Source organism: Bombina bombina, chromosome 4 (assembly GCF_027579735.1).
Source record: "Bombina bombina isolate aBomBom1 chromosome 4, aBomBom1.pri, whole genome shotgun sequence".
NCBI classification, from domain to species: domain Eukaryota; kingdom Metazoa; phylum Chordata; class Amphibia; order Anura; family Bombinatoridae; genus Bombina; species Bombina bombina.
In genome coordinates, this window is record NC_069502.1 from 106,367,462 (window position 1) to 106,386,270 (window position 18,809).

The window sequence follows — 18,809 nt, forward strand, 5'->3', positions numbered from 1 at the left end:
CTGTGCCCACTTGCCCAATGCCACCACTCATATCTTGTTTAATAGTAGTGTAAGTGTACATTTAAAAAAATAAAAACTTTTTGGACTGTGAAACATCAGTCTGCTTTTTTGTGTCAGGCTCACAGCGTATACTGTGCCCACTTGCCCAGTGGCACCACTCATATCTTGTTTAATAGTAGTGTAAGTGTACATTTAAAAAAAAAATGACAGGCAGAGGCAGGCCACCCCGCAGGTGCCGTCGTGGTCGTGGTGCTGTGATTCCCTTTGGCTCTAGAATAATGCCCAGTGTTCAGAGGCCACGTACCATGAACTCAAAAAGTTCTGAGGACATAGTTGACTTTTAACACAGGACACACAATCTTCTATAGCTTCCGCTCCAAACCTTGACGCACCATCCTTCTCCAGCTTAGCTTCGGGCAGCACCACTCGCCCGCCTGCCGCCACCACCAACACTAGCACCACAGCCGCTTCACTTGATCTGTCAGAGGAGTTATTTACACATCAGTTGGATGAAATGAGTGATGGGCAACCATTATTGCCAGAGAATGTAGATAACAGGGATATGTCTCAGTCAGGCAGCATTACACACATGGACGTACGGTGTGATGATGATGATGTTGTACCCGTTGCGATAGTTTGGTCTGTCACTGTGAAGCGGGCGTAACCCTTACACTACCTGATCGATACAACATAATACCTGATGTTTTAAAGCACGTTATTCCAAACAATTTAGGAATGTTAGGTGATTTATGCCCTTTATGGATTAAAACCAGACTCTGCATCAACTATGTAATTTTCCATGGGAGTTTTGCCATGGATCCCCCTCCGGCACTCCACAGTCCAGGTGTTAGTCCCCTTGAAACAACTTTCCCATCACTATTGTGGCCAGAAAGAGTCCCTGTGGGTTTTAAAATTCGCCTGACCATTGAAGTCAATCGGGGTTCGCCCGGTTCACGAACTTTTGCGGGAGTTCGCGTTCGCAGTACGCGAACCCAAATTTTTAGGTTCGCGACATCACTAATTACCATCTCAAAGTGTTTAATGACCTTTTAACAAAGTAACTAAACCTTTTTTTTCCCAGACAAAAAATATGTTTAAATAGTTCTTTTTCACATGAACGATAGAGAATTTGGAATACAATAATACAATTGCCATTTCAAACATTCAGGTAGATTACAAGTTATGCGTTCGTCTTTTAACGCTAAAAAAATGGTAATTTCAGTCTTAAAACAGCACCGCAGCCATTACAAGTCTTGTCAGTATAGCTGTACCGCAAGCCTTTTAGCCTGTAACGCAAAGTCAGTCTCGCACTCGTAAAAATGACGTTTTTTCATGGGACTTCCATAGCACAGCCATTACAAGTTTTGCGTTCTGGCTAAAAATTCTATTGATTAGCCAATAGAATTTCAGTAGCTCTCATCCTATTGGCTGATTTGAACAACCAATAGGATTTCAGTAGCTCTCATCCTATTGGCTGATGTGAATTTCCAAAATCAAATCAGCCAATAGGAAAACAAGGGACGCCATTTTGAATCGCATACCTTGCATTGAAGATTCAGTGAACGACGGCAACCGTATGAAGAGGATGCTCCGCGCAGGATGTCTTCAGGATGGACCCGCTCTGCGGGGCTATTGGTAGTTTATTATAGATTAGGTTTTTTATTTTGGGGTGGTTTTTTTTTAAATTGGTATTAGAATAGGAATAATTTTAATTTTTTTTGATAATTTGTTTATTTGGTGTAATGTTTTTTTGTTTTGTGGTGGGTTTTATTTTTAGATTAGGGGTTGGGCATTTCATAAAAGAGCTGTATGCCCTTTTAAGGGCAGGAAAAAGAGCTGAATGCCCTTTTAAGGGAAATGCCCATACAAATGCCCTTTTCAGGGCAATGGGTAGATTAGGGTTTACTTTATTTTTATGTGGGTTTGGGGGTAGGAGTTGGGGGTTTGTATACTGTTAGGGGGTGTTTGTTTTGTTTTGTAGCAAAAGAGCTGTTAACCCTACAAAAAGCCATTTCAAGGGCCCACAAAAAGGTCCTTTTAAGAGCCCTTGGTAGTTTATTATAGATTAGGCTTTTTATTCTGGGGTGGGTTTTTTATTTTTTTAAACAGGGTATTAGAATAGGAATAATTATTATTATTTTGAATAATTTTGTTATTTATTTTTTGTAATGGTAGGTCTTTTATTTTTTGTAATGGTAGTTTTAATTTTTGTAATGTTAGGTTTTAGTGTAAGGCAGTTTAGGTTTTATTTGACAAGTAAGTTTGTATTTATTTTAACTAGGTAGTTATTAAATAGTTAATAACTATTTACAAAATAGTCTGCCTAGTTAAAATAAATACAAACTTACCTGTGAAATAAAAATAAAACCTAAGCTAGCTACAATATAACTATTAGTTATATTGTAGCTAGCTTAGGTTTTATTTCACAGGTAAGTATGTATCTAGTTTTAAATAGGTAGTTAGTAAATAATTGTAACTTTAATGTAGCTCTATTTTAATTATGTTAAAGTTAGAAGGTGTTAGATTTAGGTTTACGTTAGGGTTAGGTTAAGGGGTTAATAGTTTAATTTAGGTTGTTGCGATGTGGGGGCTGGTGGTTTAGGGGTTAATAGATTTATTTAGTAGTAGTGATGTGTGAGGCAATGTTGGGGAGCGGCGAAATAAGGGTTAATAGATTTATTATAGTGTTGGCGATGTTGGGGTGCAGGGGAATAGGGGTTAATAACTTTAATATAGTGGCGGCGATATCGGGAGCGGCAGATTAGGGGTTAATAGCTTTATTTCGGTGACAGCGATATTGGGAGCGGCAGATTAGGGGTGTTTAGACTTGGGGTTTATGTTAGGGTGTTAGGTTTAAATGTTACTTTTATTCCCCTATAGACATCAATGGGGCTGCGTTACGGAGCTTTTCATTCAGCGATCGCTTTCTATGGGGAAAGCGTGCACGAACACGTCAAAACAGCGCTTGTATTTTGTGTGGTATGGAGCTTAACGCAACCATATTGCATGCACAAGCAGGCTGTTTCAATACTTGTAATGGCTGAGCTATAGGGGGTGAAATAACGCAACTTTTGTTGCGTTCATTAAATTCCCTATAGCGTGCATAACTCATAATCTACCTGATTGTTAGCAGCTTGTTTTATTCATTAAAACCTTATGTCACAATAAACTTAGACAAAGTAAATTAATAAAGACCACTAATGATTGTGCTTATACCATTATATGAGAGCAACACTCATCGGAGTCCTCATTCCTTAAACACACTTACCGTTTCCATGCCAACTCACGGACCCCCTTCGTGTCATCTTATGTCATACAGATGATTAATTTAAATGGATTTATAAGACATTAGCAACAATAAAGAAATGATTTTTGCTAATTTTTTGTTAAATTTTTTATTCAGCATATACCATTATTTGCTTTAATCAAGTTCACTTGTACAATAAAAGTTATTTGCCATTTTTAAACATCTAGAAATGTATTTCTAATTGTATTTACTATTTATTTATTACAAGTTGTACAATACCTACCCATCCCTGATTCGCTGGATACCAGGAGCTCACAAAAAAATTAAGAAAAATACAGAGGAGTATTTTGATTTTCTTAGAGAGACCTTTGCAAAGTGCAAGGAACATCTGGATATCAATGACCAGAGGAATCTTGTTGATGCATTTCTTGTCAAACAGCAAGAGGTAAAGTAATATTTATTTTTTCGGTTTCCATAGTTATTATCATTTAGCAAATAGCAAAAACACTATGGAGTCGATCACAATCATTCAGAAAAAAATATCAAATGATTTATCTACACAATCCCTATACATTTTAATGATGTTTTTCTGTTGAGAATCATTACAAATGTTTTTTTTTAATGGTTTATGATCTGATCCCAGGTTACCAATCGTAATTTGTAAAATCTCAAGGGAAAAAGGGAAGTCCTAGGAGAAAAACTAATTTCTAACTGTGCAGTTAGGAATGGGAAAGGCTAAAAATAGAAAATAGGTCAAATTTGAACCCTCATGTAAAAGAGATTGGTAACAACCGATAACATTTTTTTACCATCAATATAAATGTAGTCGCCTATAGAGCAGGTGATTACATACATAACATTGTTTTGGAAAATGGCTTTGAAATAGTGCAGCATGAAAGATTGCTGTACAAACCTAAAATACATAGAACCCCATTTTTAATTTCATGATTCATAAGATGTTCTCATGTCCTACCTAGGTAGTTTGCTTGCATATGTCTGGAGCTTGACACACACACACATTGTTTTATATATATATATATATATATATATTTATACAGGGCTCAAAATTTTACTCACCCTTTAGCCAGTGGCAAGTAGAATTTGAACTGTGGCGAGTACATTTTAAGCCTTAAAGGGACAGTAAACACCAGAATTTTTTTGTATAAAAAGTTAGATAATCCTTTTATTACCTATTCCCCAATTTTACATAACCAACACAGTTATAATAATATACTTTTTACCTCTGTGATTACCTTGTATCTAATCCTCTGCAAACTGCCCACTTATTTCAGTTCTTTTGACAGACTTGCATTTTTAGCCAATCAGTGCTGACTCCTAGGAGTTTCACGTGCTTGAGCTCAATGTTATCTATATGAAACACATGAACTAATGCCCTCTAGTGGTGGAAAACTGTCAAAATGCTTTCAGATTAGAGGCAGTCTTCAAGGCCTAAGAAATTAGCAGATGAACTTCCTAGATTTAGCTTTCAACTAAGAATACCAAGAGAACAAAGCAAAATTGGTAATAAAGTAAATTGGAAAGTTGTTTAAAATGACATGCCCTATTTAAATCATGAAAGTTTTTTTTTTTTTTTAAAGGGATCATGTACTCAGGCATGCAGCTAATACGTTTTTTTGTATTCAAAGTAACTGCAGAGACACTTTTTCTTCTACCCCTACTGCCACAACCTCTTGATTAGATACCGTTTCTATAGCAAATACTGCAGTATTGATAAGGTCAGTATAGTAGGTGACAGTTTCCTCAGGCAAAATCAGCTATTGTCCCCTTTATCAAGCTATTGCATTTACAATCCATGCAAAAAAAAAAAGCAAACTGGACACCAAACACATTCCCTGCTGCCTTAGACGGAACCTGTCCTGGTTTACACAATTTTTTGCATCATGTGAAATGGAGATAAATGCTGTCTATACACCAAATGGCCAGCTTAATAAAAATACTTAATTTGTTATGGTTTAAACTTAAAGTAGCTTAGGACTTTACATTTTGAGAACTTTATATATATATAAATATATATATACAGGGAGTGCAGAATTATTAGGCAAATGAGTATTTTGACCACATCATCCTCTTTATGCATGTTGTCTTACTCCAAGCTGTATAGGCTCGAAAGCCTACTACCAATTAAGCATATTAGGTGATGTGCATCTCTGTAATGAGAAGGGGTGTGGTCTAATGACATCAACACCCTATATCAGGTGTGCATAATTATTAGGCAACTTCCTTTCCTTTGGCAAAATGGGTCAAAAGAAGGACTTGACAGGCTCAGAAAAGTAAAAAATAGTGAGATATCTTGCAGAGGGATGCAGCACTCTTAAAATTGCAAAGCTTCTGAAGCGTGATCATCGAACAATCAAGCGTTTCATTCAAAATAGTCAACAGGGTCGCAAGAAGCGTGTGGAAAAACCAAGGCGCAAAATAACTGCCCATGAACTGAGAAAAGTCAAGCGTGCAGCTGCCAAGATGCCACTTGCCACCAGTTTGGCCATATTTCAGAGCTGCAACATCACTGGAGTGCCCAAAAGCACAAGGTGTGCAATACTCAGAGACATGGCCAAGGTAAGAAAGGCTGAAAGACGACCACCACTGAACAAGACACACAAGCTGAAACGTCAAGACTGGGCCAAGAAATATCTCAAGACTGATTTTTCTAAGGTTTTATGGACTGATGAAATGAGAGTGAGTCTTGATGGGCCAGATGGATGGGCCCGTGGCTGGATTGGTAAAGGGCAGAGAGCTCCAGTCCGACTCAGACGCCAGCAAGGTGGAGGTGGAGTACTGGTTTGGGCTGGTATCATCAAAGATGAGCTTGTGGGGCCTTTTCGGGTTGAGGATGGAGTCAAGCTCAACACCCAGTCCTACTGCCAGTTTCTGGAAGACACCTTCTTCAAGCAGTGGTACAGGAAGAAGTCTGCATCCTTCAAGAAAAACATGATTTTCATGCAGGACAATGCTCCATCACACGTGTCCAAGTACTCCACAGCGTGGCTGGCAAGAAAGGGTATAAAAGAAGAAAATCTAATGACATGGCCTCCTTGTTCACCTGATCTGAACCCCATTGAGAACCTGTGGTCCATCATCAAATGTGAGATTTACAAGGAGGGAAAACAGTACACCTCTCTGAACAGTGTCTGGGAGGCTGTGGTTGCTGCTGCACGCAATGTTGATGGTGAACAGATCAAAACACTGACAGAATCCATGGATGGCAGGCTTTTGAGTGTACTTGCAAAGAAAGGTGGCTATATTGGTCACTGATTTGTTTTTGAATGTCAGAATGTATATTTGTGAATGTTGAGATGTTATATTGGTTTCACTGGTAAAAATAAATAATTGAAATGGGTATATATTTGTTTTTTGTTAAGTTGCCTAATAATTATGCACAGTAATAGTCACCTGCACACACAGATATCCCACTAAAATAGCTAAAACTAAAAACAAACTAAAAACTACTTCCAAAAATATTCAGCTTTGATATTAATTAGTTTTTTGGGTTCATTGAGAACATGGTTGTTGTTCAATAATAAAATTAATCCTCAAAAATACAACTTGCCTAATAATTCTGCACTCCCTGTATATATACAGTATATATATATATATATATATATATATATATATATATATATATATATATATATATATATATATATATATATATATATATATATATATATATATATTGTGACAGGGTGAGGGAAGGTGTGTACATTAGCAGGCGCTTAGAGAGAGCAATTTTCCCCTTCAACTAAAGAGTTAAATCTCTTGGGTCAGTTTCACAGCTGCTCCCTATTAAGCTAGCTCAGGCCTTTATAAGCAGCTCTCTAGGAATCCTATGTGTCTAGGCTGTTTTCCAGTTTGAAAGAGAGGCTGGAGACCAGATAGCATGGCTGACTGCCTGTAAAGAGACACACCAGTGAGACAAACTTGTTTTGTTTTGTATTTTACTTATGCCATTTCTATGAAGTACTAAACTGGGTTCAGGTTAGCTGACCAGTTTATCATTAGTAAGGGAAATTATATGTATAGCTAGGCTCCTGACAGGAGTAGGCTTTTTATTTGTGTGCTTTGTTTTGCTGACTGCTTTGAATTTTTTTCTCTGAATAAAACTGTTTAAAAAACTTAAATTATGCTTACCTGATAATTTTCTTTTCTTCAGATGAAAAGAGTCCACAGCTGCATTCATTACTTTTGGGAATTCAGAATCTGGCCACCAAAGACACCCCAACCAAAGGCCCAAATACTCCTCCCACTCCCCTCCTCCCCTAGTCATTCTGCCGAGGAACAAGGAACAATAGAAGAAATAACAGGGTGAAAAGGTGCAAGAAGAACAAAAATTACGGCCACCCCACATAAAAACACAGGCGGGGAGCTGTGGACTCTTTCCATCTGAAGAAAAGAAAATGATCAGGTAAGCATAATTTATGTTTTTCTTCATAAATGGAAAGAGTCCACAGCTGCATTCATTACTTTTGGGAAAACAATACCCAAGCTATAGAGGACATTGGATGCTAAAATGGGAAGGTGCAAAAAGCGGCCCATTCTGAGGGTACCAGGCCTGAAACCACAACTCAGCAAAAATCCTGCTTCATCCGAAGCCAGGAAAATATATGAAAAAGAAAAAAGGCCCCAAGGACACTGACCCGCAGAGAGTCCACACGCCTTGCTAGAGACTGCAGAAACAGACTCAACTGAGCAAACACTCCTCCAGGAGACATCACATCGCCCAAATGTCGGTCCTCAACCACTCATCCTTACAGAGAAAGGAGAACAACAACCGAAAACTTCCAAAAGGTGAGAGGACATGGAGGAACAAACAAGGATTCCTGGAAGACCCTAAACAGGGTGCAATAAGATCCAAATAAAAATGGAAAACCCCAAAAAGCGAGCCAAGCTCACATGGACCCTAAGGGTTCCTGAAACACAGGAAGGCAATGCCCAGGCCCCAAACTGTATAGAACCACATGGTTGAGACCGGGAATCATAACGGAGAAGAAAACCTCTCTGAAAAAACAGAACAACTGCCCCAAAAAAATGACTGAAACCAGAGTCCCAAGTCGCCAGTAACTCAGAATATCGAAATATTCCCAAACCAACATGTGCATCAAAGCCAGAGAAGCAACCTCTGAACACCACATGCTGCAATCATACCAGGATGACTTGGAAAATAAAATAATTGCAGACAAGTAAAAAGCAGCCGAATATAGATAGCCACCACTAACCAACAGACTGCTAACTTCCACTTATTAGCGGGTACACTGCAGGCTATTCAAAGCTGCAAGGCCTACCCACATTTCTGGAACAACAAGGAGCCCAGAACCACAAAGAGGCTCACTGTACCTCAATGATCCGAGGATAGACAACATATATCTCAGATCCTATACACCAGACCCAAGTAACCTACAGGTCTGAGAGACAGGGGAACAGAAAGGACCACAACCACCAGCCCCCAGATACAAGTGCAGAATGGGATGGCTTCAGGCACCCCAACAGAGCTTGAGAACCTTCCAGAAGCACCTACAACAGGTAATCTCAATGAGGACCCCATAGAGATCGGCAGAAAAAGATAGAAACCCTATGAAATCTATCCCGACACTCTATGGCAGTCTCCACACAGCAAGTCCACAGGTACTCCCAAGGAGAACCCAATAGAGACAAGCGTAACTATGAGATCTAATTTGGAGACTGCAAAACCCCAGACGGAACAGAAAAATCCCAGAAAGTGGACCACTCTCTGTACAGGATAAACCACCTGTTCCATTCCCCTGCACACAGGGCAGGACAACCATCCTCCAGAGAGAGGAAATCCTCACCTCCTTAAGAAAGGCAAACAAACCCCCACCCCCCAAGGGAAGGGCACAGCTAAAGAACAGCGCACACGCTCACAAGGCAAAAGCCATAGTCTGAGCCAAATGAAAAACATTCAGGCACCACTGAGGAAAATTAAAAGGGAACTTCCCAAGACGGAAAGCATATACCGTTCAAGAACAAGGTAGGCCCTGAGGAGCCTGAGCACACAGAACTCCTGGCCAAGCTGCTAGTAGCTCAACTAGCAAGACCATAAGATATAGTCTATGTTCCCTGGAAAACCTAGAGCTCCCTAACCAGCTATAGGATCATAAATCTCTGGAAAAAGAATGCCAAATAAGGTCATGAAGAAAGAGTACCCGCACCCACAGCGGGATCCAGGTAGTGAAACCATGGAGATAACCCCTAATCTGACCAGCTGGCTTAGGCCCAGAAAGATCCAGACAAATGTAAGGCCCGAGCCCCAGAATTGTTTAAACCAACAATACTCCAGGAAACACCATACCCCGTCTGAATAAAACAGACTACACAAAGGATAAGACTAACCCGGCGAACAGGTCTAGGACTTACTCATAAATCCCAACCCAAGGGGAAGGGAACACCCCTTACAGAAATCCAACTCCAAAAGAGCTAGGGCACAACAGAACCACTAAGATTCTAAGCCCAACAGGCATACAACACCCAACTTCCAGAACCAAGGGTAAATATCGGGGACAAAGTCACCCGAAGAGCGAGTTAACAAAGGCTAGTCTCCATAATCTCCTCAGAGTACAGAACCAGAGGATTATATCCTAGGAAAAAGAATGCATAGCATCCCAAAACCAAACAACGCCTAATAAAGAACGACTAACTCCCAGAGTAGGAAAGACCACAAGGCCATCCCATAAGGCAGCCTCAAACGCTAAGAAGAATATGGACAAATTCCAGAGAACTCGACCCGAAGGAAGAGTCCCAAAAAGAACAAGTCCAGAAGGACAATTTCAATTGACCTTGAAGGGCAAGACCACCCATAACGGCGACAAGGAGGCACTAAATCTTCCAAATCCTCAACCCACATGGGCAAGGAAACACTCAAATCCTGACATCTCAGAACCGACAGAGTGTGACGCACTTGAACTCCACCGAGTCCCAGACGACCAGCTCGAAAGGCTGATGAGGACTGAGCCAGTCGCCCATGACCTACAGACCCTCAGGTCCCCTCAGAATGCTTAGCTGACACTTGTAACAAAAAGATAAGAAAAACACAAATAATAATGCAATCACACAATGCTCAAACAAGACCAGCCAGGCAGAACACGTGCCACGTGTTTGAAATAGGCCTCAAGACAGAAGGAGCTGAACCTTAGCCATTAATGTCAAGGCCGTAATATTCACCCCCAGGGAGGAAAAAATAAACAACAGACAAACATAGGACTAAACGCGTCCCACAACAACTTCCGTAGAATTAACCAGACCGATCAAGAAATCGCGAGTATCGATTCCAGAAGAAAAATTCCCAAAGGAATATAAAATAAAACATGAGCTCTTTAAATCAAATAAGTCATCCTCACCGGATTAAATAAAAGAAAAGGCAACCCGTAGGTTTTCGCCCAAGGAGAGCAGACACACCCGCAGGACCAGCCCAATGGAACCCTGCTCATCCAAGCTCCGACTGGAAAGGATACTCAATGATCAGACTATAAGAAGATTACTTCAACCCCTTATATTTAATTCTGTGTGCTATTCAATGACTGAGAACTCCTATATCCATTAAGGATGGGATCCTCCAACAACGCCAAAACATGTTGTAGCATAACACGAAAAAATAACACAAAGGCATGCCAGTCTATATTGAAAAGCACAGCACACCTCTGCTGGAGCCTCAGGACCAGTCGCTCTAACGCTATAAGTATTTGCATACAGAAATGTGCCGCCTACGGAGGGAACAAACTACCATCCAGGGAGGGATAAGCATAATCTGGGTCACCTGCAGGTGTAATAACAGTAAGTGGTAGAGAAATTAATCTCTCGAGGGACAGAACCCCCAGAGGCGGATGGCTCAGCTTCCCCCTGATTCCCCAATCCTGAGGAATCGAGCCCTCTAAAACGGCCTACGGAACATAACTGACTGTCATGTGTCATCTGGGCGGATTCGTATTCATCGCAATAAGTAGAATCTGAATCAGAGACTACTTCAATCTCAACATCAGAGTCCTCCATAACTCAAATATGAATACAAAAAAATGGACCAAATTTGAAAAAAATCTAAACGCCACCTTATACCCACAATGGCTGGGGCACTCACCACCTCCTATGCACCAGAGAACAGCGGACCATTTTTCCGTCATCACACAGTCAGGAATGCGGAACCGGAGAGTCAAAAACGTGACCACGCCCAGTCACAAGGTAAGCTGTACATTCCAAAAAAGCGTGCCCGACCGCAAAGGCTGCAAAACTTTCAAGGCCGTTATGTTCCATGAGCCTAAGTAACACTACACATAAGCAGGTTGAATCACATAACAAACATGATTAAAGACCCCCTGTTCAATAACCCCCCTCATGAGATATTAACCCTTGATTGCAAGATACAAAATGAGCCTCACTGAGACTCTAATTATAGTTAGTCCCACAAGGTGGTAGCCTTTCGGGAGAACACTTGTAGTATAATACAATCCTGAAGAAAGTAAAATGAAACTATCTTACCGGAATCTACGCCGTGGAACAGGAACATGGCCCTTCAAGTGTGACAGAAAGTAACATTGCCTCTGCCATGGACTTGAGAGAAGAAAGCAGGCAGCGAAACTTGTCAACGCCGATTGCTTATGGAGCTGTTAAAAATGAGTCAGAATGGTTTCGCAGAAAGACTCTCCCTGCATCTCCGGACTCTAACTTTCATCCAAGCTCTCACTGACAGGACTACTTAAAACTCCAGTCCCATGCCGAAGAGTACTACCAACCTCCATAAGAGACTTAATCGTAAACTTGAATGACTGGGGGATGAGGGGACTGGGAGGAGTATTTGGGCCTTTGGCTGGGGTGTCTCTCCTTCCTCCTGGTGGCCAGGTTCTGAATTCACAAAAGTAATGAATGCAGCTGTGGACTCTTTCCATTTATGAAGAAAATACAGTTACCAGGCAATTGAGACTGTTCTTCCAGTGACCTTACCACAAGGTGGTGGCAGCGGTAGGATTTGTAAATGGTGCCAACTTCTGTGTAGTGGAAACCTTAAAGTAACAGAACCCGCCAAACATGGAGGATATTGTAAAAGTTATGCTACAAGCTACCACAGTACAGCAAGAAACAAATCTCCAGCCTCTCTTTCACACTGGAAAACAGCCTACTCCCTGAGACACATACTATTCCTAGATAGCAGGTTATAAAGGCCTGAGCTAACTTAATAGGGATCAGCTGTGAAACTGACCCAAGAGATTTAACTCTTTAGTTGCTGGGGGAAATTGCTCTCTAAGCGCCTGCTAATGTGCACATCTTCCCTCACCCTGTCACAATATATATATATATATATATATATATATATACACACACTCACCGGCCATTTTATTAGGTACACCTTGCTAGTACCGGGTTGGATCTCCTTTTGCCGTCAGAACTGCCTTAATTCTTTGTGGTATAGATTGTTGCAACAAGGTGTTGAAAACGTTCCTCAAACATTTTGGGAAAATTACAGAGCTTGCATTGTGTGGCTTTTTTTGGGTCCCAGGTTTTTGGAAGGGACCTTGTTGTGGTACCTGGGCTTGTCCAATTTGGCCAAATGCAGTAGCTAACCCTTCCATTTTTTCTTTTAATCTTAGCTGAGGGCTTGTATGTGAGTGCTGGACTTTCTCTGTGTGTTGTATTAATTTGTTTTGTAATTTTCCCTATGGTTCTTGCACCCAGACCTGTCTGGGGTTAACTGCCTGTGACTCTGGGGACAGCACAGCTTGCTGTGAGTGCCAGTGAGCACCCAGGGCTGAGCATGTTGCAGGGTCATGGGATGTGTACCCGGTCTGGTCTGAGAGTGCAGTTCCCTTCCTTGTTATGTGTGTATGTGTGTGTAGGCAGCAAATCCTAAGACAAATACGATATTGGCTTGGTAAAGTAAATGAAGGTTCGTTTGGTGAAAAGTTAAATATTTAATTGCATATTTGTTTATAACCCCATTTTATTAAACATAAAATTCAGGAAAAGCTGATTCCTGGACGATATTTCAACAATGAAAATCTATTGAATCTTGTGGGTGATTTATTTGGTGCTGGAACGGAAACAACATCCACAACTCTCCGCTGGGGATTTCTGTACATGATGAAATATCCAGAAATACAAAGTAAGAAAATAACGCCTAGATTTAGAGTTTTGCGGCCAAAGGGGTGCGTTAGCTACGCGTGCTTTTTTTCCCCCGCACCTTTTAAATACCGCTGGTATTTAGAGTTCTCTGAAGGGCTGCGTTAGGCTCCAAAAAGGGAGCGTATAGAATAATATACCGCCACTTCAACTCTAAATACCAGCGGTGCTTACGGACGTGGCCAGCTTAAAAAACGTGCTTGTGCACGATTCCACCATAGGAAACAATGGGGCATTTTGAGCTAAAAAAAAAACCTAACACCTGCAAAAAAGCAGCGTTCAGCTCCTAACGCAGCCCCATTGTTTCCTATGGGGAAACACTTCCTAATTCTGCACCTAACACCCTAACATGTACCCAGAGTCTAAACACCCCTAACCTTACACTTATTAACCCCTAATCTGCCGCCCCCGCTATCACTGACCCCTGCATATTATTTTAACCCCTAATCTGCCGCTCCGTACACCGCCGCAACCTACGTTATCCCTATGTACCCCTAATCTGCTGCCCCTAACACCGCCGACCCCTAAATTATATTTATTACCCCCTAATCTGCCCCCCCCCAACGTCGCCACTACCTACCTACAATTATTAACCCTTAATCTGCCGACCAGACCTCACCGCTACTATAATAAATGTATTAACCCCTAATCCGCCTCACTCCCGCCTCAAATACCCTATAATAAATAGTATTAACCCCTAATCTGCCCTCCCTAACATTGCCGACACCTAACTTCAAGTATAAACCCCTAATCTGCCGACCGGACCTCGCCGCTACTCTAATAAATGTATTAACCCCTAAAGTCTAACCCTAACACCCCCCTAAATTAAATATAATTTTATTCTATCGAAATAAAATAATTCTTATTAAATAAATTATTCCTATTTAAAGCTAAATACTTACCTGTAAAATAAACCCTAATATAGCTACAATATAACGAATAATTATATTGTAGCTATTTTAGGATTTACATTTATTTTACAGGCAACTTTGTATTTATTTAACCAGGTACAATAGCTATTAAATAGTTAATAACTATTTAATAGCTACCTAGTTAAAATAATTACAAAATTACCTGTAAAATAAATCCTAACCTAAGTTACAATTAAACCTAACACTACACTATCAATAAATTAATTAAATAAACTACCTACAATTATCTACAATTAAATCAACTAAACTAAATTACAAAAAAAAACCCACTAAATTACAAAAACAAACAAACACTAAATTACAAAAATAAAACAAGATTACAAGAATTTACAAGAACACTAAGCCCCTGAAGATCTTCCTACCTTATCTTCACCACGCCGGGTATCACCGATCCGTCCAGAAGAGGCTCCGAAGTCTTCCTCCTATCTGTCAAGAAGAGGTCCAGAAGAGGGTCCAAAGTCTTCCTCCTATCCGGCAAGAAGAGGACATCCGGACCGGCAAACATCTTCATTCAAGCGGCATCTTCTATCTTCTTCCATCCGGCGCGGAGTGGGACCATCTTCAAGCAGCCGACGCGGAGCCATCCTTTTTCACCGACGGACTAACGACAAATGAAGGTTCCTTTAAGGGACGTCATTCAAGATGGCGTCCCTCGAATCCCGATTGGCTGATAGGATTCTATCAGCCAATCGGAATTAAGGTAGGAAAAATCTGATTGGCTGATTGAATCAGCCAATCAGATTCAAGTTCAATCGGATTGGCTGATCCAATCAGCCAATCAGATTGAGCTTGCATTCTATTGGCTGTTCTGATCAGCCAATAGAATGCAAGCTCAATCTGATTGGCTGATTGGATCAGCCAATCTGATTGAACTTGAATCTGATTGGCTGATTCAATCAGCCAGTCAGATTTTTCCTACCTTAATTCCGATTGGCTGATAGAATCCTATCAGCCAATCGGAATTTGAGGGACGCCATCTTGGATGACGTCCCTTAAAGGAACCTTCATTCGTCGTTAGTCCGTCGGTGAAGAAGGATGGCTCCGCGTCGGCTGCTTGAAGATGGTCCCGCTCCGCGCCGGATGGAAGAAGATATAAGATGCCGCCTGGATGAAGATGTCTGCCGGTCCGGATGTCCTCTTCTGCCCGGATAGGATGAAGACTTTGGACCCTCTGGAGGAGCTCTTCTTGCCGGATAGGATGAAGACTTCGGACCCTCTTCTGGACGGATCGGTGATACCCGGCATGGTGAAGACAAGGTAGGGAGATCTTCAGGGGCTTAGTGTTAGGTTTATTTAAGGGGGGTTTGGGTTAGATTACTGGTATGTGGGTGGTGGGTTGTAATGTGGGGGGGTATTGTATGTTTTTTTTTACAGGCAAAAGAGCTGTTTACTTTGGGGCATGCCCCGCAAAAGGCCCTTTTAAGGGCTGGTAAGGCAAAAGAGCTGTTTACTTTTTATTTTAGAATAGGGTAGGGCATTTTTTATTTTGGGGGGCTTTGTTATTTTTTTAGGGGGCTTAGAGTAGGTGTAATTAGTTTAAAATTCTTGTAATCTTTTTTTATTTTTTGTAATTTAGTGTTTGTTTTTTTGTAATTTAGTGGGGGGTTTTTGTAATTTAGTTTAGTTGATTTAATTGTAGACAATTGTAGATAGTTTATTTAATTTATTTAATGATAGTGTAGTGTTAGGTTTAATTGTAACTTAGGTTAGGATTTATTTTACAGGTAATTTTTTAATTATTTTAACTAGGTAGCTATTAACTAGTTATTAACTATTTAATAGCTATTGTACCTGGTTAAAATAAATACAAAGTTGCCTGTAAAATAAACATAAATCCTAAAATAGCTACAATATAATTATTATTTATATTGTAGCTATATTAGGGTTTATTTTACAGGTAAGTATTTAGCTTTAAATAGGAATAATTTATTTAATAAGATTTATTTTATTTCGTTAGAATAAAATTATATTTAATTTAGGGGGGTGTTAGGGTTAGGGTTAGACTTAGCTTTAGGGGTTAATACATTTATTAGAGTAGCGGCGAGGTCCGGTCGGCAGATTAGGGGTTGATACTTGAAGTTAGGTGTCGGCGATGTTAGGGAGGGCAGATTAGGGGTTAATACTATTTATTATAGGGTTTTTGAGGCGGGAGTGAGGCGGATTAGGGGTTAATAACGTTATTATAGTAGCAGTGAGGTCCGGTCAGCAGATCAGGGGTTAATAATTGTAGGTAGGTAGCGGCGACGTTGTGGGGGGCAGATTAGGGGTTAATAAATATTATGTAGGGGTCTGCGATGTTAGGGGCAGCAGATTAGGGGTACATAGGGATAATGTAGGAGGCGGCAGTGTGCGGTCGGCAGATTAGGGGTTAAAAAAAAATTAATAGAGTGGCGGCGATGTGGGGGGGCCTCGGTTTAGGGGTGCATAGGTAGTTTATGGGTGTGTGTGTACTTTAGAGCACAGTAGTTAAGAGCTTTATGAACCGTCGTTAGCCCAGAAAGCTCTTAACTCCTGACTTTTCTCTGCGACTGGAGTCTTGTCGTTAGATTTCTAACGCTCACTTCAGCCAAGACTCTAAATACCAGCGTTAGAAAGATCCCATTGAAAAGATAGGATACGCAATTGGCGTAGGGGGATCTGCAGTATGGAAAGGTTGCGGCTGGAAAGTGAGCGTTAGACCCTTTCCTGACTGACTCCAAATACCAGTGGGCAGTAAAAACCAGCGTTAGGACCCCCTAACGCTGGTTTGGATGGCTAACGCAGAACTCTAAATCTAGGCGTAAGTTTTTTCCTTTTCAATACTTTTTATTTATTTATTAATTTATTTTTATTTATTTTTAAACTCACACTGGCCCAGAATGACTAAATCATTTATCTTCTTCATACTCTGGCAATATGTTCAAGTAATGTTTATGAATTAAAACTTACTTTTCTGTAAAATATCCAGCTTGTCCCAATTCTGTATGATGTAACCTGCAAATCAAGTTAATGTCTAAAGAAATTTGCAGCATGTTACTTTTTGGCCTCTCTAGGGAGTTTTACGCAATACACAATGTTTATACAAAAACATGAGTTGTTAGATTACAAGTGGAACAAAATCAGTAGCACAGGGGCCATCATCTTGTGCTTGATCTGGTAAGTAGAAGGCTAAATAAACATTTTAACCAGAGCATCTTAACCCCTTAATGACCGGACCATTTTTCAATTTTCTTACCCTTAATGACAATGGCTATTTTTACATTTCTGCAGTGTTTGTGTTTAGCTGTAATTTCCCTCTTACTCATTTACTGTACCCACACATATTATATACCGTTTTTCTCACCATTAAATGGACTTTCTAAAGATACCATTATTTTCATCATGTCTTATAATTTACTAAAAAAAAAAAAAAAAAAAAATATGAGGAAAAAATGGAAAAAAACACTTTTTCTAACTTTGACCCCCAAAATCTGTTACATCTACAATCACCAAAAAACACCCATGCTAAATAGTTTCTAAATTTTGTCCTGAGTTTAGAAATACCCAATGTTTACACGTTCTTTGCTTTTTTTGCAAGTTATGGGGCAATAAATACAAGTAGCACTTCGCTATTTCCAAACCACTTTTTTTCAAAATTAGTGCTAGTTACATTGGAACCCTGATATCTGTCAGGAATACCTGAATATCCCTTGACATGTATATATTTTTTTTTAGAAGACAACCCAAAGTATTGATCTAGGCCCATTTTGGTATATTTCATGCCACCATTTCACCGCCAAATGCGATCAAAAAAAAAAAAAGTTCACTTTTTCATAAAATTTGTCACAAACTTTAGGTTTCCCACTGAAATTATTTACAAACAGCTTCTGCAATTATGGCACAAATGGTTGTAAATGCTTCTCTGGGATCCCCTTTTTTCAGAAATAGCAGACTTATATGGCTTTGGCGTTGCTTATTGGTGATTAGAAGGCTGCTAAATGCCACTGCGCACCACACGTGTTTTATGCCCAGGAGTGAAGGGGTTAATTAGGGAGCTTGTAGGGAGCTTGTAGGGTTAATTTTAGCTTTAGTGTAGTGTAGTAGACAACCCCAAGTATTGATCTAGGCCCATTTTGGTATATTTTATGCCACCATTTCACCGCCAAATGTGAGCAAATAAAAAAAAAAAACTTAACATTTTTCACAATTTTAGGTTTCTCACTGAAATTATTTACAAACAGCTTGTGCAATTATGGCAGAAATTGTTGTAAAAGCTTCTCTGGGATCCCCTTTGTTCAGAAATAGCAGACTTATATGGCTTTGGCGTTGCTTTTTGGTAATTAGAAGGCCGCTAAATGCTGCTGCGCACCACACGTTAATTATGCCCAGCAGTGAAGGGGTTAAATTAGGTAGCTTGTAGGGAGCTTGCAGGGTTAATTTTAGAGATCAGCCTCCCACCTGACACATCCCACCCCCTGATCCCTCCCAAACAGCTCTCTTCCCTCTCCCACCCCACAATTGTTCCCGCCATCTTA

General features: G+C 40.3%; 1 pseudogene; it reads left to right on the top strand.

Annotated features, from left to right (window-relative positions):
• LOC128655960 (cytochrome P450 2K6-like) overlaps positions 1 to 18,809 on the top strand; it is a 115,252-nt pseudogene that overhangs the window by 73,416 nt on the left and 23,027 nt on the right.